At 41.8% G+C, this 24,689-nt stretch overlaps 1 protein-coding gene across 14 annotated transcripts in view; it reads left to right on the top strand.

The window, feature by feature from the left end:
- The window catches only part of LOC125720343 (receptor-type tyrosine-protein phosphatase delta-like), a 274,785-nt gene that overhangs the window by 120,482 nt on the left and 129,614 nt on the right, over positions 1 to 24,689 (top strand). For 13 of the 14 annotated variants that reach the window (XM_048995623.1, XM_048995619.1, XM_048995620.1 and 10 more), the window contains exon 8: positions 16,230 to 16,267. The gene's annotated coding sequence lies outside the window, so the exon portion shown is untranslated. Of the gene's footprint in view, positions 1 to 6,532; positions 6,618 to 16,229; positions 16,268 to 24,689 lie in introns of those variants that run through there. The other variant, XM_048995622.1, reaches the window with a different exon arrangement.

Here is a 24,689-nt window from a genome sequence, read left to right as displayed (position 1 = left end):
CTGACTGTAAGTTTAGTCATCGATTCGCGGAAAAAGTGCGGAACAACTGAAAAGCGTGCCTGACTGCAGTTGGTAGACGTAGGGTTCGTATGTATGATATATGTTGTCGGTAATAGGAAACAGCTGAAGACCTAATATTCTCTTGTCAGGTTCAGAGGCGACGGCAGTGCCAGGAGATGCCCGTGCTTGTTCGCTCTTCTTTGCATCTCAGTTTTCTGACTATCACTATTCGGGCGACCGACGTTTGGCGAGTATTTACCAAAAGGCACATGCATGGAGTAACGGAACGTCGCCATCCCATAAGTAAGAGTGACATCCTGGTAATGGTCCCCAGCCTAATCTCTCCCCTTCGGATTTTCAGATTAGGGCCTGGTTATTTAAGGGCCCTGCGACTTATCAGAAGCCGATCTGTCAAGTCTATCTAACACGTGTCATGTTGAAACAGAATGAACCCAACACTGAGCCAAGGAGGCGGATAAACGGATGCTGAATAGACTTGGAGAGAAGGGGTCTGCTCTTTTACACCATAGACACACATAATCTGTTTCGGGAAATTAATCTTAGCAGGAGCCCTGCTTTCAGCCTGCTCTTTACAGAGGGCCCTTTGCGGTACATTTAAATAGCACCATCATTTAAAATTCATTTTAAAGAATGTCATACTTTCACTTGTTTGGGGAAAAAAATCTTTTGAACACATATAGGCACAGATATTTTTCATACCATCATACTGTGTATTATTTTTTTTGCGCCTGGTTCGATGCTGACTGCATTTCATTGACTCGGTACCTGTACTTAGGAGCATGGCGATGAAGTTTAATCCAGTCTTACCCATTATATATGCGTGGTGTGTAAACACGTCGGTGTTACATTATAATTGCTAACCCTTGCTCGCTTTTGTCAAATGCAGAATTTGGGCTGCTTTTGCTCATAATAAACGTTGAACCTCCGAACAGACACGTCCGCAGGCAATGCAGAGATGTGGATTTGCAGCATGCCCATCGGGGTGCAGTTATTCACAAGCAGCGTTTCTGATCAATAGGCCTTGATTTAAGAGCAGGGTTAGGGTTGGCAGCTGCTGCTGGGTGGGTAGTGGCATAAGCCACACCCCCTGGGCTGTGAGCCCCGCCCCCAGTGCTGGGTACAAGGATTTTGCTTTTTTTTTGCCCTTCTTCCTGTGTTCAAGTGTGACGGCTGCTGCTATTCCTGCCAGTCATGAACATATAGTTCGATGAATTAGTGATACTGAGAGCAGCATGAGTTTATGGACTGTGTGGGGGGGGGGACTTTATTTTACAGCAGGAGTAGAGGCCATACTCACTGAACCAGCCACATATTAGTGATGCTGAGAATGTTGAGTTTATGCACTATGGCAACGCCCCTCTTCTATCAGAATATTTATACACCACATACACAAATAGTTCACCAGACAGATATTGAGAGGCCAGGAGGTGCGTGACTCAGTGGGGCCTCATTACCTCCTTGTATTTTATTGGTTGATGGACTGTGGACCTCAGCGGGAGGGGAGGGGAGGGGCATTATTTTTCGCCAGTAGGCGAACAAGCCGTATATTACTAATGTGTGACTACAGAGCACTTATTTACGCAGTCATATACCGTTCTTCTACGTCCAAGATGACCATGCACACGCCGAAGTACGCACAGTCAAATGAGCCCTTCTGATCTGATCCATGGTACGGAGTATAAATCGACTAACCAGTTTTACTCCGTTCACTTTTGGAGATATAAGCGTCTATGTCTTTTTTGTTCAGAACGTTCGCAGCCCTGCTCGCCACACGATGCACTTTTGCCTCGCGGTGTGTGATGCAATTTCATTAATGCTGCCTGTGATGTAACATTAAGTATACCGTCTAAAAATACAGTTGATTGGTTGATACGAAATCGCAGCACTCGGTGAGTAATCAGCATCATTTGTCTTGCATAAACATCACAGTTCTTTTGTTTTTTTTTTTCTTCTAATAGATATAATTATATCTAATCATTAATAAGTTTTAACTATTTGCATTAAATTATTTGTAGGTAATTTTTTTCCTGATTGTTGATCACTGCATACTTAATGTTCCATTACATGGGTCCAGGCCCCCTTGGTTCTACAGAGCAGAGATGCGGTTTGATAGCATCGGTGCCCCTGCCTGTACCCTGCGATGGCCTGGCAGCCCATCCAGAGTGCCCGATGAGTACAGAGATAGGCACCAGGCTCACAAAGCTCACTGTACAGTATGCTGTAATGGCGAACTGACGGTTGGTATCGATACAGCACACCTAACGCATTTCCATTGAAAGCCTCAAAGCACATGTGGTAACTGGACACAAAGGGAAAATCGCTAAAAGTGTTTCGACTTTGACTCACAGAAATGATTTTGCGATAGAGAAATAGCCTTCAATCACTGCTGGTCTCTCGGTCCCCAAGCAGTAATGCATTCTGTCATCAGATTAATATCTCTACTCATTACCGTTCTTCTCGGGCTGGGTATTGATATCCCTTCCTTGAGCTCTGAGATGTTGTCTGTAATCACAGATCTGTGTACATGAGCAGAACGCCCACGCTTATCAGAGAACTTATCTGGAGCATCTTGCACCACCAAAGGATGAATTTTTGTTGTTGTAGAAAAGCACATTTTGAGGTTGTTTTTCGTGAGGTGGCAGATACTTATGTGCCCTTTGTGATTAATCATTTAATTTTGATCATTTGCAAATCAGTCCTGCATGGAATAATAGTTCCGCTGACACATATTATCCTTTAAGAACCTTAAGTGAAGCAGCTACTGGAATGTATCTGTTTCTGAACGATTAAGTCACTAATTGGTATTGTTAGTAAAACTGGAATAAAAATATAGAAAATGAAATTGGCAATAGGAAAGGATCAGCGGTCGTACGGTGACAAAGCTTACAGATAGAGGGAAATGTAGTTAATTACAAAATCCCGGCTTTACTCCAAATGGCTTTACAAGCAACTTCACTGTCGCGGACATATTTCCAGTGTTGGAATAAAATCGCAAGAGTTTTGCTAGAGTCGTGGCGTACTCGTGTCATCTCGATCGTTTGGCGATAGGTGGTCAGGATCGCAGTCTTAAATCAGTCTTAAATCAGTCTCATCTTAACGTTCCAATAAAATCAAACATGTAAAATATTATCTTAGTATTTTAGTCTTGGCTGATGCTTGAGATCCAGACGTCAATAACCGATTGGTGAACTCTCTCCAGCACTGGCGATGCTGTGAGATCCCCAGTCTATGCAAAACCATAGTCTCTGATGTGAGAGGCTGTTAGACTTTAGTCTTTTCAAAGTATTCTAGAGTATGGTTATCACTAAACATGCAGATGACTGCCTGGGAGAACATTGTTTAACTTGCAGTGTTGTACTTAAGAAACGACCACCTTGAGCAGAGTAGGACGACCATACCCCAGTTTTCCCCCTGGTCCATTCAGGCTGCAGTGCTGCACTCCACTGAACTGATAAATGTGGGAAGCACAATTGACATATCTTCCCCCCCACCGAACTCCCCTCCCCCCCCCCACTGTCAGAGCTCTGAGGTTATCAGTGCCTTCATGGGAGGTACAAATCCTGCATGCACCCGGGCGAGCAGTCTCACATTAATCAGGTGTATCAGCACACATTCTCGGTTTTACGAGATACCGAAATAACAGTTTTCTACATTTTCAACAGCTTATTTCACTACAACAGTAATTAGTATAAAAATGTACAATATGAAATGCTTTCAAAATGTTGAAATATCCCCAGTAAAATTTTTTTTTTTTTTTTTCTCAACCCTAAAATTTCTCGTCTTTTACTGTAAGTTTTTCTTTATGTTTTTTCTAATTGCAAAAAAAGTTTTATGGACATGTATGAATCTGTGGTGTTTATAATATACAAATTTGACATAAACATGCGATATGGTTTGTTAAACCGTAAGGAGGACGCGGACACTATTTCCTGTATGTGTTTTAATATAATTGTTTTCATACAGTACAGTCACTGGTCTCTTTTAGGTACACCTAGCTAGCACCACTTATTACCAACTTCTCTTTACGGATGGCTAAGTTCCAAAAGGCCTTGCACTTCCTGTTAGCTTTAACGAGTCGGGCCATCCTGCTCTGACCTCTCTCGTTAACAAGTAGTGCGTGTAAATTCCAGAAGGGCGACTGTGTCTGAGATGCAGGGATCACTGTGTCCAGCATCAATAATCGCACCGTGTTTAATGCCGTTTAGGGCCGTTCATAGCTGCCCTAATGCTGGAAGTGAACCTTTTCACCCAGTCTGTGTGATTCTACATGTATTCAGCGGCAGTCACGTGATTGGCTGTTTGAAGTAGCAGGCTGTAACAAGCCGGTATATCTTATAAACTGGCTGCTGAATTCACATTTTACTTTGCAAAGTTTTGGCTTTTCTTGGTCACGTGTCTTAAGTTTGAGCACCCGAGCTCTCAGATGTGCGGAACCCGATACCCTTTACGCCTCCTAGAGAAAACATGTGGCGAGAGACAACCGGGCTTTTCATAGATAAGGCAGGTGCAGGGACTCTGAAGTTTTCCGAAAGGTTTTTAACATTTCGCGTGAGTTTAGTGCTTTCGCTCTATGCTTCCAGGATGCTGCTCGGGTCGCGTAATGAGAAAAGCTCCTATAAAGGGAAGCACTCCTGCATGAGAAATCATGGGGATAAAAAGGGAAAATATTACCCTGCAGAGCTGATGATAAGCTCGCTTTTCCCCGACAAGGTTTTTCCCCGCTTCCATTCAACAGCTGTACAAAAACGCATTCATGCGTCTGTGAAAGAAATTTAGATTCATTGCTCGTAATAAGTAACTGTAATTGAGCAGGGAAAAATATATGGTGTTATGAGAAACGCTGTATTTGAGAGAATTATGAATTGTGCAGGTGCCGTTTCATCTTCAGTGCCTAATAACGGGCGAGGCGTAGCAGAGCGTGCGGGAGGGGATAAAGGACGCGGTCGGCCTGGGAGGGGGGCAGGCTTCAAAGGGGGCTTTGCAACCACATCCCGCTGGAAGGAGGCGGGAGCCAATCGGCGCCCCTGACCTGCAGGTTTTGCCGTCAGAGTAATCCAGTTAAAATGACACTATGCTCTTTAATCGCCCGCCTGACCTTTCTGCCCCCGGACGAATTCGTGAAATGGGCAGTTCGCCGACTCCCGATGCGTTTAGAGTGTCTGAAGTTTAGTGAGATCGTGACTTACTAATGGTGCTCAAAGGAGCAGCAGTTCGGGAAATATTTATCTCCCCTTCATGCGTACATGTGCACGTTTACTGCACGCCTGCACGCGGCCTTTGAACGGGCAAGTTTGTGTTGGCTGAAGCAATTTTGTTTCAGCAAGCCGAACGTTTAATGGGCGATTCGATCACACGACGGATCTATCTTTAATGGTTCAACCGTATTGCGGTTAAGTGCGATCGAACTTGATGCGTGTATGTCTGCGTCCCTACATCTCTACAGCATTTCCTGCAGAAAACGTCAGAAAGCGGTGTCATACTTTCGGAGACACCCTTTTTGCCAGACAGTCTGCAACAAATGCATCAGCGCAATGAATGGAGATTAATAAATACATGTAAATTGATTCATATTGTCTTGTCTTTCTTTTGTTTTGTCTGTTTATTAAATGTGACTTTCAAGTATTTTACAAAAAAATAGTAAGAAAAATGAAATCTAATTCGGTACAACTAATACTATTGCGCATTTCATATATTTCATTCAATCAAATCTAATTTTGTTTCTAGACTGTTTGACAGTCTCAGATTTACAATTCATAGGTGTAGATTATGATTGACATATGTGATAACCTCACACCGTAAAGCACTGTGCTGTATGAAGTACAGGTATATTTACACAGTAATGTTAGCGACGCTAAGATCTCATGTGATTCGTATTTCAGACAGCTGTGGCGGTCACACATGTTCTCACGCACCACGTCGTCCTCGTTCCCCGTGATATCCCGGCACGCGGGCGCGGTCCAGGAGTCTCGGCGTGTGGGATGCTGAAGCGGAGGCCGTAGCGGGCCGGTCGTCGTGCTGAGCGATGGAGACGGCTTGTCTCTTCTTGGTCTTGCCTGCCACGTTACTGCCGCGATCCCTGTCAGCCCCGCGACGCGATAACGCTCTCCAGCGATCACGTGTCAGTGCCAATCTGGCTCTCTGACTCATTCTCCAGGGTACTTCCAGTAATATTTTCTGAGTGTGTAAAGTAATACCTGGTTGTGTTGCATACTGTGTACTTAGCATTTAGCCATCTTCATAAGTAATCCATTATTTATGTGTGTATTTTGCTATTTACTCGTCGTTTGCACGTTTCTGAAATTAAGCATAAGCAAAGACAGTAACAGGCACTGTGAGAAGCTGACAGAATTATTTTTGACAGCTATATTACCCAGCATGAATAGATTTATTCTGAGCAAAGAAAAATGGAAAAGACCCCCAGGGCGGGAACGTAATGCAAGAACACGATCTGAAAAAAATGGGGGCGGGAGGGGGGCTAGCCATATATCAGCTGTCACAGCGGTTTGAACTTAGCAGCTGAATTGACAACTCAAAATGCCAGCGTATTCTCCTGCTTTGTAGGAATCGAAGGTTTATTTTTCTGTGGCTATGCTGTGGTAAGGATAATACTTCTACTGTGCATGCAAAGCTCTCCGTGCGTGTGTACATGTATATATGGAAAGTCGGGGGTAATGCAAGAAACGTGTTGTTGTTTACTGTACTTCAGTACTTTCTCCCCAGTGGAGCAACAATTTATACATTTTATAAGCAGTGATTTGAATCTATTGAAGGAAAGTATAGCTGTTTTAGTAGCGATGACAGAGTGTCACTGAGTCGAATCCTTCTGTTCTTTAAGCAGGGATTTTTTTAAAGTCTGTTTAGTGATTTAGTAAAACTTGAATTTTGGTGCGGCTGCTGAAAGCTCTGGTTTGCTTGATGTGTGCTGTTCTAGGAGCATAAATCATGTTTCAGCTTTGTGGGATAAATCGATTGAGCATCGGCAGTATGGTAGTTTTGTGTCGTGTCTCTCGAAATACTTCAAGACAAGGTTTGTTTGTCTTCCTGGAGGAGATCGCAGGAAGTGTTTAGCCTAGTGTTTCCCAATTTGGTCTTTGGGGAGCAGAGAGGGAGCAAAAATGTGAACTGTCTGACAGGGAACTGGGAGGGAGCAAAAATGTGGACTGTCTGACAGGGAACTAGGAGGGAGCAAAAATGTGGACTGTCTGACAGGGAACTGGGAGGGAGCAAAAATGTGGACTGTCTGACAGGGAACTGGGAGGGAGCAAAAATGTGGACTGTCTAACAGGGAGCTGGGAGGGAGCAAAAATGTGGACTGTCTGACAGAGAGCTGGGAGGGAGCAAAAATGTGGACTGTCTGACAGGGAACTGGGAGGGTGCAAAAATGTGGACTGTCTGACAGGGAACTGGGAGGGTGCAAAAATGTGGACTGTCTGACAGAGAGCTGGGAGGGAGCAAAAATGCGGCTCCCTGCAGGCCGGATTGGGATCCTGACCACTGGTGCAGCCGTTAACTTCCCTTCTCCACACCACCTTATTACAAGAATAGTCCTTCAATTATGCATTAACCTTAGATATTATTGACAGTCGTGTATCTACTTATTGTTTTGTTTGTAAGCAGTATACATACATGATTTCTGATAGATCTTCCAAAAATTCTATTATCATATTATAACAAAACTTACTGTATTTAATGCTGTTCAGTCAGGGTTGCTGCTTGTCAGTGTGAAGCCAAATTCCCCCCCCCCCCCCCCCACCCATGTTAAAATTGCCTCCATCTCAGTACTGAGTACTACTCCTCTTAAATATTCCTCCTATGCCTTGCTGAAGTTTTAATAAAATTCCAAATTCGGACACTATAGGTCTGGTTTATGTATTTAATAGGTCTGCTGTATGCATTTAAAAGTATTTTTAGTCTGACAGAAATGTGGCTCGTATTCTTGGCCAATAATATCAAATTGCTTAATACAGAATATTGCTTTCGATACTTTGCATTTAATGCATGTGGTTCATGCCAGGATACAGCCAGTTAGCATGAAAGCTATTTTTCCTAATTTGCACTTTTTCAAAGCGTGGATTATTATGTGGGATCCAACATCGTCTTGGTAACCCTGAGCTCCTCCATCCCCATGAAAACAAGTCACATGACATTCATTTATAACAGACGAATCCTGTTTAGTTGCTATGTATCTTTTAAGTATCGGTAACCATGCAATCCTATACATCTTTTAAAAAAGAGAACATTTTTCTCCTTTTCAATCAAAATCAGATTTTTTTTTCTGCTTTACAAATTAAGCTCCAGTGCAATTTAAATACGAAAACCCCAGAACCAGAATGAGATGAAAACGTTCCGTTGGTTTTTTGTCTCGTTTTGCTTTCGACACCCGAGTGCGCGTCCTCGGCCCCCCGTCCGCTGTGGGCCAGGGTTTGCAGATCGCTCAGCAGGAAAGAGAACAGCTGTGCCCTAGCTGAGGCGATCGAGCCACCCCATCATGCAGTGCGAGCCACGTCCAAGGCTGTGGTCCACGGGGCCGGAAATATGTCCTGGCAGACCCACATGCCCTCACTGACAAAAGCGGGCTTGTTCACTCATGCCCAAACACTGTTCCCTGTTTGTTTATTATGGACAAATATACATTTCAAACACCATGTTAATTATATCTTTCAGTAATAATTACATCTAATGTTTGAAAATCGCCTGGAAAACACGAAATGTATTTTCAAGAAAAGAAAAAATCAGCATTTCTAAAGGTTGGGGAAAAAATTACGGTCGTTGCTTAGATTTCTGTTTCCATCCAATATTTTTCATTTTCATAAATTTATTTCTGTTGAATCATTATTATTATCTTCTATTACCTCACACCTGGCATCTCTAAGCATCATTTGCTGCAGAGATGATTTTTTTTAAGAACAATATAGTTTGAACAAATAGGTCCTGTCACAAAACAAGTCGATACGTATTACTCTTGCGCATTTCGTGAGGAAAAACGCAAGGTCTTCGGAAACCAAACTATATTATTTGTGGTGACAATAATTCAAACAAGAAAATAATGTAAACAAGAAAATGTGAGGAATTTAACACATCAGTAGTTACTTTCTATTAACCGGCTGACAAATAAATACTCGGGCATTTAGAAAGACATCATAGACAAACAAGGCAGCAGTAGTGACTTTTGTTTTACGTTGCTTGTATTCGTTTTAGTACAACGCTGTTGTAAATGCCTGCAGCCCCTGAATTCAGAATAACGCCTCGCAGTTTTGGCCTTTTGGTAATTACTGGATATTGTGGGTCAAACAAGTAGGCCATCGTGCCATTTAAGGCCAACAAGGGGTGAAGACATTAAGTGCCGTAATGAAAGGTTTTAATTACTGTAGGCAAATTAGTACAGTAACCTTCAAAGCTGCAGCTGCTTCATCGCGACTTCATTTGATTTTGTTTCATGAATAAGTAAAGTAGGATCCATTAAAATCAATCACGTAGAGGCAATGTTTTCAATAATTGATACAGTTGGCTAAAATTACCTTGATTGCGTTATGGGCCGTGTCCGACGCAGCACAGGGAAGTCTTTCTATTAAAAGTGGGATGAAGCATCTTCTTTTGAGACCCCTTGAGGGATGTGGCCGTTCATGCAGAACTGTGTTGCTGCAGTAATCTCCGCAGCCTTGACAGGGCCCCAATAACGGCGGCCTTCGTACCGCGGGGAGGCTCTGAACCGCGTCGCACCTTTCCACGCGACCGCCGCCGTCGAGCGCCGCTAATCTGCCCTCTTTTGAACACCTGCAGTTTTTTTTTCCCCCAAGCCTGTGTGGTTTGAGGCTAGGTGCACGCATGCCGTCACGTCCCTCTGGGCTCGTTAGAAGGGGCGAGGTGAAGCTCGCCGGGTCCCGCTTAACACACAACAAAAGACAAGCCGGCTTCCATGCCAGAATGTTCTCCCGCCTCACGGGAGGCTCTCCGGCACGTCGGCGTGCTTGTTATTCTAAGGGTAGCTTTTTCTTCTGCGATTTAGTGCAGGTAGATGGACTTAAACACGGCCAATCAGCTACGACAAATTAGTGTCCATTAGTAAGAGAAATGATACCATTGCCAAGACCCCAGAATGGTCTGTTGGACTATTTCACAAAATCGTGCAAATTCAGGCAAACTTAAACCTTCATTGGAATTATCAGTCAAATGATGTCAAATTGTTCTGCAAATATCAGTGTGTAATTTCTCCTCATCAATTCAGTACTTATCAAGATTAAGATACTGTATCATTGTTACAAAATATCTTTGCTAAAGGTTATTTTCTGCTTTATTGGATCCCTGTTTCTGCAGTGTGTGTACATATTGTATTATGTTTATTCCTGTGGTGCTGCAAGTTTTCGTTATTTAAAATGCACGAATATCTCTGGAACATATTCAGATGAAATACACTGTAACGTGGAATTTTATGAATTGCCAAATATGTTTCTCTATCCTGTATTTGTTTATGCATTGACGGAACAATTTTCTTTCTAACACGCAAATCAACTTTAGCTAGCTTGCAGTCTCAGGAGCTTGAAATTTTAGGTCTGCTTATCGTTTGTTCATGTTGGTTCTGTGTACGTGTTAAAAAAGGAAAAAAAAAAAAAGGTTAATGTTTCAGGTTAATGTTTAATAACCTTCTGCCCCCACTGGGTCTTTATCCATAAACATCCTCTGATAAACATCATCCTCAGAAGCTCATAGAGAGACAAGATTGGACGTAGAAAGAAAAACACACAGAGCTTGGGTATCTTCCTTTGGCAGGGAGTGAATGTGAGGAGCCGAATCAGAATTCAGATCAGTTTTACTGTGCTGATGAACTGATCGAAATGGAATTTCAAGTTAAAACATGTGTGTAGAACACGAGAGAGTAAAAGTAAATGTAATTGAAGAAGTATTATTCACACAGGTTAGCTTACTGTAAATGGAATGTTTTTACCCATTTGCCTTTAATTGTTTTTATTAGCTAATTTTGTCTTTCACGTTATGCTGTAATCGACAGTCTGAGTTTTCTGCCGTCAACGAAGCATGGTCTTGGCGGAACGTGTAGAGAGAATCTATATCTATACTCTGACACTTCATTTTTGTGGAGACATAAATTCAGGCTGATTGATAGACCTCGTGAGCGTACCCTTAAGCAACCGCGCTGAATATGAAATATTTTCACCGAGGTTAGCAGAACAACAGAAAATCAATAGTAAATGGCGAAGAGTGGGGTTTTTGAATCCTTCCATTCTTAAAGATATGGTGCTCCTTACAAGACTAGCTAAATGCAACAAATCATGAATGTTTATCATTCTCACAAATGCATTCATGAATATCGATTCATTTCCCAGCAGCATATCTTGGCGAGTCTTGTGAAATTTGTGAAAATCCATCCATCCGTTTTCCGAACCGCTTATCCTACCGGGCCGCGGGATTTTTGAGAATGAAAATACTAATTCTTTTCGCAATTAATGGATTTTTTAGAGTCCGTCTATCTGTCCTAACCCTTATTCTCTAAAAGATCATAGGTCTTTTATGAAGAAATTGCAAAGCTTTTAGACCAATCAGGAAAGTGACGTACTGTAGGAATATGAAGTCATTAACCATAGGAAATATAAGATGCTGTGAGTGTATGGTGAGGATAAGGCTAGTTGATGACACTTTACTTCAAGGTGTCATCTATAATGCACTAAAGATACATTCATAATGCATTATAATGGTCAGTATAAGAATTAATAATGCATTACAGCATCTTCTATTGACAGTCATAAGGCATTATAGTCTTGATTATAATACTTCATAAGCTCCAATGAAGTTCTTATCTATAATGCACCATAGATAGCTTCAAAATGCATTATGATGGTCACTATATGATTTAGCGATGCTTTCTACTGTATTATAAAGGTATCTATAGTGCATTATAGATGAGAGCTTCATAAAGCATTCATAATGCATAATAAACATAGATATAATGTATGACTTTAAATAAGATTTTATAGCCATGTTTATAGTGCTGTATGAGTGCTTCATAATGTGTTAGGAATGTGTTCATAGATTGTAATAGACATGGCATTCACAGAAAATGTTACAGACAGGAAAGCGGGGGCAGTGTGTGGGTTAGGATCCTACAGCTGTGATCAGAAAGTCGCTAGATCAAATCCCTTGGTTGGCCAAGTGGTTTCACCTTTCGTCCCCTGCAGCAAGCTCCCTAACTGCAGATAACCACAATATAGAAGTGCAAAAACGCAAAAGTTTCAAAAGTACAAATGTAGTATTACAGAAGCAATATTTTTATATTCGTTTTTCTAATTTTGGGAAAGTACATTTTAATGTCTCAGGTTTGACAGGGCTTATTTTATATGTTTATATTTCTTCTTTTAAATCTCAGTAATTGAGTTTTTTAATGACCCACGTTTCAGTATGTTAGAAAGAAATGGCACCAGAATGGGAAATGCTGAAATTGTGCTTTCTGTAAATTGTTTTTTTTTTTTAAATATGCTTGCACACTCGTTTCTACTAGATTTCACTTAATAATGTTGTGAAAATATTAGATTTTTATTCCCTGTTTCAAACAGTTACAGTATATTAATGAATCTGTAATGTAAAATGCATAATGATTGATATTCCATCAGAAAAGCCTCAGTCCGTCTCGCATGACCACTTATGCGGTATCATTGTCACATAGAGTTTAGATCATGTCCTAGGAAGCAAAAGGCACAAGGCAGGGCACACACACGTGCACACACACACACGCACACACACACACATGTAGGGTATACCTATCCTTATGGAGCCCGCTCATTCACTTCTATGGGAAAAATGCTAATGCTAACTATGACAACCTTAACCCCCACCCTGCCCTAACCATAACCATAAGTAACCAAGCAAAATACAAGAGTTTTTGCATTTTTAGTTTTTTCATAGCAGTCACTGATTTTTATAAAATAGAGTTTTCCCTTATGGGGACCAGGAAACCGGTCCCCATAAGAGAAAAAAAAAACGGATATTTATCACGTTATGAGGACATTGTGTCCCCATAAGGATAGGTATACACACACACACACACACATACCCACGCACACAAGCACACCTGCAAGTGAGGGCAATTCAAAGACGCTGATTCACATAACTGCATGTCTTGGACCTGCTAATGGAAACTGGAGTTCTTGGAGGAAACCAGGGGAGAACATGCATTATGTCTGTCAAATGATCACTTGGTTAAGCCTCTGTAGACCTTGATAGTTGTGATGGCCGCCCCAACTTTAGGCCATCGAATGGTTTATATTTCATCGCCTTCAACCATCATCCGGCCCAGACAGACGTCATCGTTGCACAGACCTCATGGTTGCACAGATGTCCCACCTGAAGTAATTTTGGTCAGACCTGAGAAAGATCAGGCGTCACGTTTTGCCACAATGTCTGCAGTGTTACTGGTTTGAACAAGCGGATGGCAGAAGAAGCAATGATGGGCCAAATGCCAGTGGTGCACTGTGAGAAAACCAATGGCACAACCTTCAGTTTTACCCTCGCTGCATATGGGCGCCACTAGGCACTTAGGACAGCTTACCAATGGCACAACCTTCAGTTTTACCCTCGCTGCATATGGGCGCCACTAGGCACTTAGGACAGCTTACCAATGGGACAACCTTCAGTTTTACACTCACTGCATATGGGCGCCACTAGGCACTTAGGACAGCTTACCAATGGGACAACCTTCAGTTTTACACTCGCTGCATATGGGCGCCACTAGGCACTTAGGACAGCTTACCAATGGGACAACCTTCAGTTTTACACTCGCTGCATATGGGCGCCACTAGGCACTTAGGACAGCTTACCAATGGGACAACCTTCAGTTTTACACTCGCTGCATATGGGCGCCACTAGGCACTTAGGACAGCTTACCAATGGGACAACCTTCAGTTTTACACTCGCTGCATATGGGCGCCACTAGGCACTTAGGACAGCTTACCAATGGGACAACCTTCAGTTTTACACTCACTGCATATGGGCGCCACTAGGCACTTAGGACAGCTTACCAATGGGACAACCTTCAGTTTTACACTCGCTGCATATGGGCGCCACTAGGCACTTAGGACAGCTTGCTGTCACTCTTTGGGCCACGTGTGCTGCGTAAAAATAATCACAGCATCCCAGTATGACCTAGTGAATGAGTAACACTCCTGCCTTCAGATTATCTATTTAAATTTCTGAAGGATTTATCGAAAATCATGTTAATTCTTCAGCTTATGCCAACTACAAAAGGCTAACTCCGCAACAGGAAGGGAAAATCTGGCAATAATTCTGATGTTTTCCACCCTCAAAACATCCATCAGTCTTAAGTCTGCCTGTTCTAACTTGCTGCCTGTATTTTAGCCGTCCAGAAAGTTGCCTGTAGTGTTCCACTCTAACAAATAAGGAGGTGGTTAACTATCTACAGTCTAGCATAGAGCTAGTTCAAGCAAATAAACTGAATGTATTGATATATTTTTTTAACCTGGACATAGTGAACATTATGCATATATTTGCAAAGACCGTCAGCCAATATTTATTTGATTTATTTGGAAAAGAATGCATTGATATGCATAACATGCATATGAAATTGAAAAAAAAATCTACATGAAGGACTGTAATGACAGTTTCACTGTGACAGGGTCAGAAATCAATACGCGTGACCTCAATGCGACCTGCTGGAGCAGTGGCCTTTCCTTTGACACTGGATGTATAAGCCGATTTGCTGTTTGGACAACCAACAATTTAGTTATGTCATAATGAACAATGATAGCCGGGATGCGGAACTGTTAACAGCCCAATCATCTGCCGGGGCGTTAGCGGAGCATGGGGGGAACAGGGAGTCTGTCAGGAAACATGGAGATGCAGAATGCATAACCATATACTTACGTTTCATTAGAACAGCTCTTGATTTAGTGCCGTTGAACAAATAAGCGAAAAGACCAAGCAGTTTCCCGCTATTTGCTTCTTAATATTGCTAAGACCGTTATGATTTCTGAATCTGTTTTGCTCTTGCGCCTGAGCAATATCCCAAACAATTGCTGAAGGTAGGATTTTTAAGTTGTTAGAAATTAAAGAAAAACTTTAAATTGGTTCTCCCTATAATGCCTTAATTACATTATTTTCTACGGTTGGGAATTCAAATATTTTCGTATAGTTTTCCCAAATGTAATTTTCTCAATAAACAAAGCATATCATTGTATTATAAAGAATTATATTGTGACTGTGCTTACAATATATGATTTCGTTTGTTTTTATTTTGTCCTTTTATTTTTTGACAATTTAAATGTTAAATATCCACAGAATGGCTAAATAAAAGTCTGTAATCTTGGACATGCGCACTGAATTCCACATAGCTATTTGTGTCCTGATCGCCAAACGACTATAAACGGGAGTTTTCCTCATGCCACTTCGCATATGTCGGTTCTGCGAATGTGACATCTGGGGAGGTGAGGGCCTGTGTTTTGCATAGCCTCCCCTCGTATCGACCGAGTGTTGTTCTCTGAAGAATGATTTGCCGCACCTAGTCTCCGTTTCTTATAGCTTATAAAATGGAAGATGAATTTTATCGCACTCTCTTCGGGACTGTGGCAGTATATCTGTGATGCAGAGCAGATTCATTTTATCTGTACCACAGAGTAAGAATGTACCATTTCCCACATGTTTCTGCAGAGTCACTTGTATAAATTGGGATCAGTCTTCCAGCGTTTACCACCAATTATAAAGAAATGTCAGTCATCACATGCCTTCTGTCCCCAAAGCAGTATTCACAGGAAACTCCCACACTATACATCAGACCTATTTTGATTTGTTAATAGTAATTAGTTATTAAAAGGAAATTGAAAGCCTTGAGATTAGATGGCTTTTAAGAAAATGTCTTGTTTTTTATCATTCATCTTTTTTGCATTATCACTAGAGCTCGGGCAATAAATCACAAAAAACATGAGAACAAACAAAATCTTTTTCAATGACATGCTAATCTTATGAAAGATCTATTGGCTTTGAGCTCCTGAAAAATCTTATCAGTGTAAGACAATGATCCCTGCGATCAATATTTGTTTGTTGTTTTTTTTTTTTTTTTTTGTACTTTTACATAATTACAATGATATGTTAAATATAGCACAAGTTAGCATCATGACATCTAAAGTTTACCTTTTAAAGAACCATTTACACTTTGGTATGCCAATTTGTGTTGTTTGCTTTCATTACAGATCTTAAATCTCTGGGACTGTTGCTGAGTTTGTTAGAGGTAAGTGCACATTTATTGGATACATATTTTTTTTACGCAATATATTACTTTTATGATGATTTAAAGTCGATTAAAAACTGTTAAATGAAAAATAATTTTTTGCTCAATTAAACTAAAAATCCCCTTGTGATTGTTAATTCCATTGGAACTCATCGCTTCCCCTGAATCTCCGTGCCCGCCGCAGTATGATGAGTTACGCTTTGTTGATTTTGTGTTGCTTCGGGCTAAAAATTCAGGCGGGGATAGTAAGAAAAAAAAAAAACAATCAGGACTGCTGCTTGCACATGTATTAGTTCAGCAGACGATCTCATCTGCCGCTTTAGCGGTCGCTGGGTTCTGCCAAAGCCAATAACAAACTCCGTTCGGCCTCATATGACATTGATCTATGACGCTATCACTGCCCTGTCGCTGATGGCCCCCGTTAGCGCCAGAGTGAGGCCTGTAGGAACTTGCCGTGCAGAAACCGGTTACGAGGTCTTACAGACTTGCAGCCTTCTTCTTTAATACGCGTAATTGTGTCGTGACACTTGGAGTCACGGAATAGTAGAGATTTTTTTTTTCGTCCTGTCCAGCTGGCAGCCATTTCTGCCCTTATTTCATTCTGTTAAAGCCTCACATTATGAAAAAAATAAATAATTGCTCGCTAAAAGCACTTGGTCAGTTTGGAATGGAAACACCGCCCGGCTTTTATTCAGTGTACTGTACTGTATGCTTTGGTCTATAGTCATGTGCAGTGAGACCGATGCATCATAAACATACTTCTGTCAAGGAGGCAACTTAAGTGTTAGTGCAGCTAGGCTGAGCTTCCCATGAGGAACTAATAATTAGTGCAAATTATTATCAGAGCAAGAGCTATACTGGGGTAGGTGTGCCAGTACCTGGTTGGTTTTCTGTGCTACCTGCTCTCCGATAAACCACATCTGATCTCGGGCAGATAGGAATTCGTCGGGGAGGACAGAAAACCTGCTGGATCCTGGCACTCTAGGATCGGGGTTCCCTACAGGGTCTTGAGGCTCTTTGTGAAGGTCGAGAGAGATGCTCACTGGAGTATGGGTACTGGTGGCTTGTGTTCCACCGACAAGGAAGGACACACGAGAAACGTCTAGAGGCAGGTTTATTTACATGTGGCTGAGGGATGTGCGACATTATGACAACATACGGGCATTTGCTGAATGTTAATTATATCAATTCTTTGTTAAAGGGACACTTATGAAAATTAATTGTGCACCTGTTTATGATTCTTCTGCTCCGGATATAGTTGTAATGACCTGTCAAAATGGAACTCGGGAATTTTGCCAAAATTATGATGTGACCTTTTATAAAAGGGTCTTGTAACCCTGAAGCTACTGGATACATTTACGATAAGACTCAAACTAGCTTTACGAATCAGTTCAACTTTTATGTCCTAAATGTAGTAGCCTGGCTAAATGTGTCGTGCTGCTTGAAAGTGTTCTTAGTTTATCCTTAATGCTTATACCTACCATTATAATGCATTATAAAGGTAGTACATTGTAGATGATAGCACACTTGTAATGCATAATAAACATGCCTATAATGCATTATGCTTTTTTACTTATAGCCATGTTTATAATACTTTATGAATGCATTATAATGCATTTGAAGGAATGTATAATGCATTATGATGATTTGTATTATTGTTACATTTTCTTAAAACTAATTAAACAGGCAAAAGTTCTCCACAGTGGAGCAGGCTGTTATGCTAGAAACATATTAAAGAAACGTTTTTTTTGTTTCCTCAGCAGGCTTAATAACCTAGATGGGGTTAGGAACAAAGTGTGGGCACGTACTGGAGGAGGGTGTACCGTTTTATCCCTCTGTCTCAAAGCCTAGGAAGCCGAGTGAGAATTTGCCTTTCAGCTGGACATGATCCACAGCTGAAGGGCAAGGGAAGTGCAATGGGAATGAGTGTGTCCTTGAGTGACCCAGTCAAAGTTCTGACTTGAATACTGTCAAGGAAATACTTGAAAACTGCTGCCCATACGCATTCCCGGAGCAACTCGTGCGAGCTTGGGGAAATGCGCCAAGGAGAACGAGGAGAAACATGCACTGAGCCGGTGTTCAGAGTCGGTAAAGACTTTGTATAAATAGGAGCTGGACTCCACAGTCGGTGCCGCGATAGATCTTCAAACGGCCGTGTCTCGCATAAGATTGTCTTTCATTCCATACATACTGAATGTTGCCGAGTTTTCTTGTTTCTTCTCATGGCGGTTGAAGGGTGCCATTCGTTTAGACTCTCTTCACGATGGACAGTCATACCAGACCCCGCCGTGAGCTGAAAGGCTCTCCACTGTGAGCACTCTGGTGTCCCGGCCCACTTTGTTTACGATGCCATCTTAATTATATGCACATTCTGCCACCTGTCAGGTCCCTCCGCTCCAGCTATGCATGGGCTGCACTGTCACTCCGGGCTCTGCGAGCACAGAATGCACTGGGTTTCCCAGTACATCTGGCAGGGAGAGATTTGTATATCATATGCAAATGCATGTGAAGTATTTTTAGTAACCTGGGAAACCAGAACCACCAACTGCGCTTAAGACAGCTCACTCCACGGCCCGGGAGTTCCGTATGTTTTTATTGACACTAATTTAAATATGTGTGTTCTGATATTCCCATCACTTATAGGACCTGAGTCACGAGAGTTTGCAGGGATAACATTTCCCCTCCCATAGTCGACATAAATGGTTAGCGCTGTTGACGTCATTGATGACGCGCTTTTGGGTTTTGTGAGTCACCGCTTCACGTTTTGTTTGCATTCATAGCTATTATCATTTGTTGCACGGCATACAGAACTTTGTAAGGTATCCATTGCCTATAGCTGTGTATTCCATACAGCAGTGTTTTCCAACCCAGTCCGTGAGGAACCCCAGACAGTCCACTGTTTTGTTCTCTCCCAGCACCCCATACACACATATCAGGTATTTGGTGTTGTTGATTGGCTGGGAGCTGAGAGGGAGCAAAAATGTGGATGGTCAGGGGGTCCTTGAGCAGCCTGCCTCAGGAAGCGAAGTCCAGAAGGCAAGCAACACCCAGGACTGGATGCCGATCCATCAGAAGTCAATAACTTAAATCCATTGGTCATCCATCTCCTACCCTCTTGTCCAGTATAGGGTCATGGAGGCGGCATGGTCTCTGCCCTGAGGCAGCACAGGGCACAAGGCTGGGGAACGGGTTGGACTGAGCGCCAATGCAGCCCCAGGCAACAGCCGCGATCAGTAAAATAGGGAACATACCATGCATTCACTTTCCTGTCAGCATGCAGCTGTAAACATGCATTAGGCAAAATATCGGATGACGGACGTAAATTGTTGAGTGTTGGCCAGACATCTAAAAGGAGGACGTCTGATCAATATCCATTTTCAGCAGGGACATTCTCAGTGGTAAATAACTACTGGAAGATTCATGTGTCTCTCCTGAAAGATGTATTTGATCTTTATGTTCGTCTCTTTGTGTAGAGGTCTTGCTGAAATAATTTAGCCGCTCAAGATCAGACCTTCTGGTTTGTCTAAGAATCCTCACAACGCTACCTTTGTAATATCATCGATGAGTGTATATTACGTAGAAAATCATGCACAGAATGGACAATTAGAAAAATGGGAAACAGGCCTCTGGAGCACCAGCAGATTTTGTCCCCTTCTGAGATAATTCCATATTTACCAAACCTATTCTACTCAGCATTTCAAGAAAATGATAGAAAGGGGACTTCCTGTTCAAAAATCACATGTTGCTGGAGTCTAACACCAACTCTCACTTCCTGTCACTGCACCTCCCATTTCATTTTATTTATCACCCCAACGGCAGTAGAGTGATTGGAGATTGACTGCCTTGGGATTGCCCTGTCATTGCATTCAGCCAGAATCTCTGAGCCGTGGGTCTTACGCCTGGCACTGGAGTTCCTTATCAACACAAAGGAATCAAGCAATCTCTCACACTTCAAACTGGGAATCCATTCAGCCCGAGTGTGTGTCCTAATCTCTTAGGTAGCTGTCTGAACTGCTAGGGCAGAGAACGATAGCAAGATTGGGTCAGGGCTCCGGTGAGAAAGCTTGTAACAAACGACAGATTTCAGATCAGATTGAGATATTGTCTGTTTGGCACTATGGAGCTGATCTTAATGTCGGCCTAGGGAACACCTTCCAGTCAGGGCGAAACATTTGGACGTTTGACCATTTATTCTCAAGACGGATATAGAGATGCATCAGAAAAGTAACACAAAAAAGGTAAAATAGGCCTATTTAACTGTCTTTGTTCTGGGGGTCGTTTTCAGTCAGTCTTGATGGATTAATTTCATGTTTTGTTTTTTTTTAAATCCATGTCACAAAAAAAATATTGAACAATGCATTAAGAATGGTTGTGAGAAGCATAATGAAGACATAGAAATTAATTTGATACAAATCCATCTGCATGCAGTAGCTATTGACATAACATTGATTAAACACGGACATGCAGTTGTACTCAATATTATGTGACCCCCATCGCAAATCTGGTTTATTGGCACTTCCAGCTCTTTCCGATAAACAAATCAAACAAGCACGATTTACGTAGCTCACCACAACTAATATTACACGTGGTTTCTCCACATTCAACAGGAAAAGCCACTTTTAACGACAACTGCAGCCTCAAAATTATTCAACCCATTCATGACATGACATCCAGGGCATCGCTGCCATTAAATCTGAAGGGGACGTGTCCCCCTCGCATTACATAATTATTCGTTTGCCACCCCACATTTCACATAAAATATCCGTTTTATGACAGTGTGCCGCCCCCCCCCCCCCCCCCCCCCCCACATTCAAAATGCTTCTGACGCCCCTCCATGACATATCATTTATAGACATTATATGCCACATGTCAAAGACCCATGTCTAGATTGTGGCACATTTGGGTATTTTAGCAAGATCCTGGTGAGTAAAAAGTTACCAAGAGTTTGTGCCACTTTTGGTGGTTAGGATTCACTGACAGTGGGCGTGGCATGGCCGCCAAGTAGATTGACAGGAATAGGAGCCAATGGGAATTCAGCAATCCAACCCAGGAGATGACAGGAAGTTTGCTCAGGCAATTAAAGAAATAGGGAGCTACAGAAATCAATCAAAGAAGCAACATATTTTTCAAACTGCCTTAAGAACGTGCATTTTAAACTCAGAGCTGCTGCTTGTAGACAGTTTGCAAATATTGTTTCATTTGCATGCACTTACGTTATTTTACATAACATGGGCTGTTGGCTGGCCTGAATCTTTAAGACGGTGTTCCTTGTGTGCAGAATGATCCTGTACCGCCTCCAGAGAGCTAGCTCAGCCTGGAATCCATGCCGCGTCGTAAATTTGCATGAAAATATTATTTCAAATTGTTATTTCAAAGAAAGGCTAGTCTGGTTTGTCGCCTCTAATATATGGGAGATTTGAAGAATATTTGCGCGGTGGTAATATTTTTTGAAATGCCATGAAACTTTATAGCAATAATTTACACCTAATGCAAATGTCATATTTTAATGTAACGCATTTAATACAGAATGTTTCGAGCAATTACCATATTTCATAAGGGTAAGATGGTAACATGACCAAAGATAAAAAAATATATGACATTTGGCGCATATTAATTACACCCAATCCCATGCCAAGTCATTTGTCTGATGTGTATTTGCTCTTAGCATAATATATTTACAACTTGAAGCGTTTATCAATATTTACAGAACTTTAGAGCACAGATCAGTTTATGTTGTGTAACTAATGTCTAGAATGTACAGAGGCTGGAACTGTGTGGAACTGTCCCCTGATGGGAATAACAGTCTTCGTGGGTTTCAAGAGGATCGTCTCTCTTGCCAGGGAATTTAACCGACAGAAAATTGGCTATAATACTTTAAGAACCACTTAATGTATATATGCAGCCCTAAAATTATAAGGGGCTGGAAGAGGAAGGATCTTAAAAATGGTAACATATGACAGAAACTCCCGCCGCCCTGCAAACCATCATCGCTCCGAAATGAAAGACACCTTTAAACGCTAACCAGCCGTGAAGTAGATAGCATTTTCTCATCCTTCCTCAAACAGCCAAAATTAGATTTCCACTGTGGTTTACCAACTCTCTTCACATGAATGCAACAAGGATGTGTCAGCCACTTGAATATCTGAAATTGCAATTTCCTGAATCTGAAAGGAGGTACTGAAGAATGAGATAATATCCTTTTTTTTTTTAAATCTAAACGTTTTTTTTTTTCTTTCGTAATGGCCCGCGCAAGTTTGCCTTTGACGTCGACGCAGGGGAATCAGCCTGATTAGTCCCATTTCCACGTTTCAGAAATTACGTTAAAGTGATTATGCAGTGATTTGCATGAACTCCGTCAATCCTTGTTTGGTTTTTATCAGATTTTGTCCCACTTGCACTCACCATATACTTTCAGCCCGAGCTACAAAACAGTTCCCCCTCTTTTTATCCCTTTGATGACAAACGCATACGTCATAGGAAGATTTTGTACTATTTCACATGCGCATAGTCGTGCACCTGACCGGCAGCATGAGAGCAGAGATAGCTTTGGTGATGTGTCGCCTTTGATATCCTTTAATATAATAAAATACAGCAGAACATATTGTTAAATCAAAGATATCGGTGTCAGGCTCTCTACCATGCGAGCTCCTCATCTTCCCCTTTAATGACATCTAAGAAAAGATTATAATGTTTCACATTGCAGTGGGTTGCAAACCTAATTACTTTTTCAATCCTAAAGATTCTAAATGTTTTTTTTTTGTTGTTATTTAGTGATCTCAGATAAATACACTGTTGGGAGGAAGCAAAATGTTCATTCTTTTTTGTGGGAAATGACATAAATTCCATCGTTTGGTAACGGTTAAAAAATAAGATGCAAACACGAAGGTCATTACTAAAGGACTAAGATTTGCAGGTACTGTGATTTTTTTCTTTCTATCTATCTATCTATCTATCTATCTATCTATCTATCTATCTATCTATCTTTAATACCGCAGCATTTACATGATAATGACTAAAAATGAAATATGTGAGAATTCAGATTTTATGAAATGACAGAAATGGAAGCCTGATAAAATGGGCCAATTGCAAGGCGGTGGGACGTCATACAGAGCACACGAGTGGACTGCAGATGTGAGATGTGACCTACAGGTGGCAGCAGATAGCAATTCTGTGGATCTCGTAGGGACTGAGTTTCTCAGTTTTTTGTTTTTTTCCTTTCTGCATGTTTGCCGCTGTTTCATGTCTTTCCGGTTTCCTTCTTTTAAAGCTCCTTATTGTTAGTTTTTTTTTCTCTGCGTGATCGTTTCTAATTAGGGTGCCGAGCTCCCAAAGCAGGTCCTGCTGAACTGGCATGTTCCGGTCAGCTGCCGGGGTTGATCCGTTCTTCGTCTCACAGGAGGCAGAAGCTCTAGTCAGGAATCCAGTCAGCGCAGGCACACATTTACTAGTCAGTTAAGCTGCGTTTCCATAAATCCTGAGCTGTCTTTCTGGAGAGTCGCTCACTGGGACATGGCGGCGTTGCTCAGGATCAGGGAGCAAAATGGGTCAGGAGGCCAGTCCACCCGCGGACAGATATATACACTTAGCAGTCTGCCTGGACATCTTGCCACTGAGAAAACTACCTGTAGGAAATGTACAGTCAGGTGCATAAACATGGGCGGGGCCATTGGGGCACTGGCCCCGACCGAAAGCTGATTGGCCCCTGGAGTGCCCCTCCCCTGTCACTCACCAACTCCACATTTCATTGGCTAATCATAAGGTTGGCTCACATATGTGAATTATGCCCCCCCCCCCTTATGCCCCTCACCTAATAAAATCCTAGAATCGCCCCTGCATACAGCAGCAACATGGAGATACTGTACCTCCACACAGAGCTGATCCCAGCGAACCACATCTTCTAGTCAGGAATTGATGGCAGCGCACATATCCTTTCCGCTAAACACGTCCCATGCGCCCTAGAGCTGCGATTTTCGAATTTTTTAACCCCCCCCCGAATTTTCTGCAGGTGACTCTGCACAGACATTATGACCCGACGGATGCGTTGGGTAAAAATTGTCAACCTGCAAAATAATCCACACATGCTATATATTTTTTGACAGATTTCCTAAAAAAAAAAAAAAAAATCTTTAAATAAATTATCTTACTTCAGTAGTAGTATTACTTGATAGTGAGAAATAGTCCATTTTGGTATCAGATGGACAGGTAGCTCTGTTCAGTGATAGACCAACCTTATAAATATCAGTACTGCATCCTTTTCCGTACCATTTGCTTTAGAAGAAAATCCATATAAACTTAATATAAACCATATAAAGTTTGACGACAGCTTTCCACCTGTGTACCGTCACTAAATGTTTTGAGATCTGTTGTCCTTATACATACTGTGGTGGCTTTTTGCTTTATCTTCGTACGATTCATGCACAGT

Source organism: Brienomyrus brachyistius, chromosome 25 (assembly GCF_023856365.1).
Source record: "Brienomyrus brachyistius isolate T26 chromosome 25, BBRACH_0.4, whole genome shotgun sequence".
In the NCBI taxonomy this organism is placed as follows: domain Eukaryota; kingdom Metazoa; phylum Chordata; class Actinopteri; order Osteoglossiformes; family Mormyridae; genus Brienomyrus; species Brienomyrus brachyistius.
Note: the sequence above shows the minus strand (reverse complement) of the source record. Positions and strands in the feature narration are given on the sequence as shown.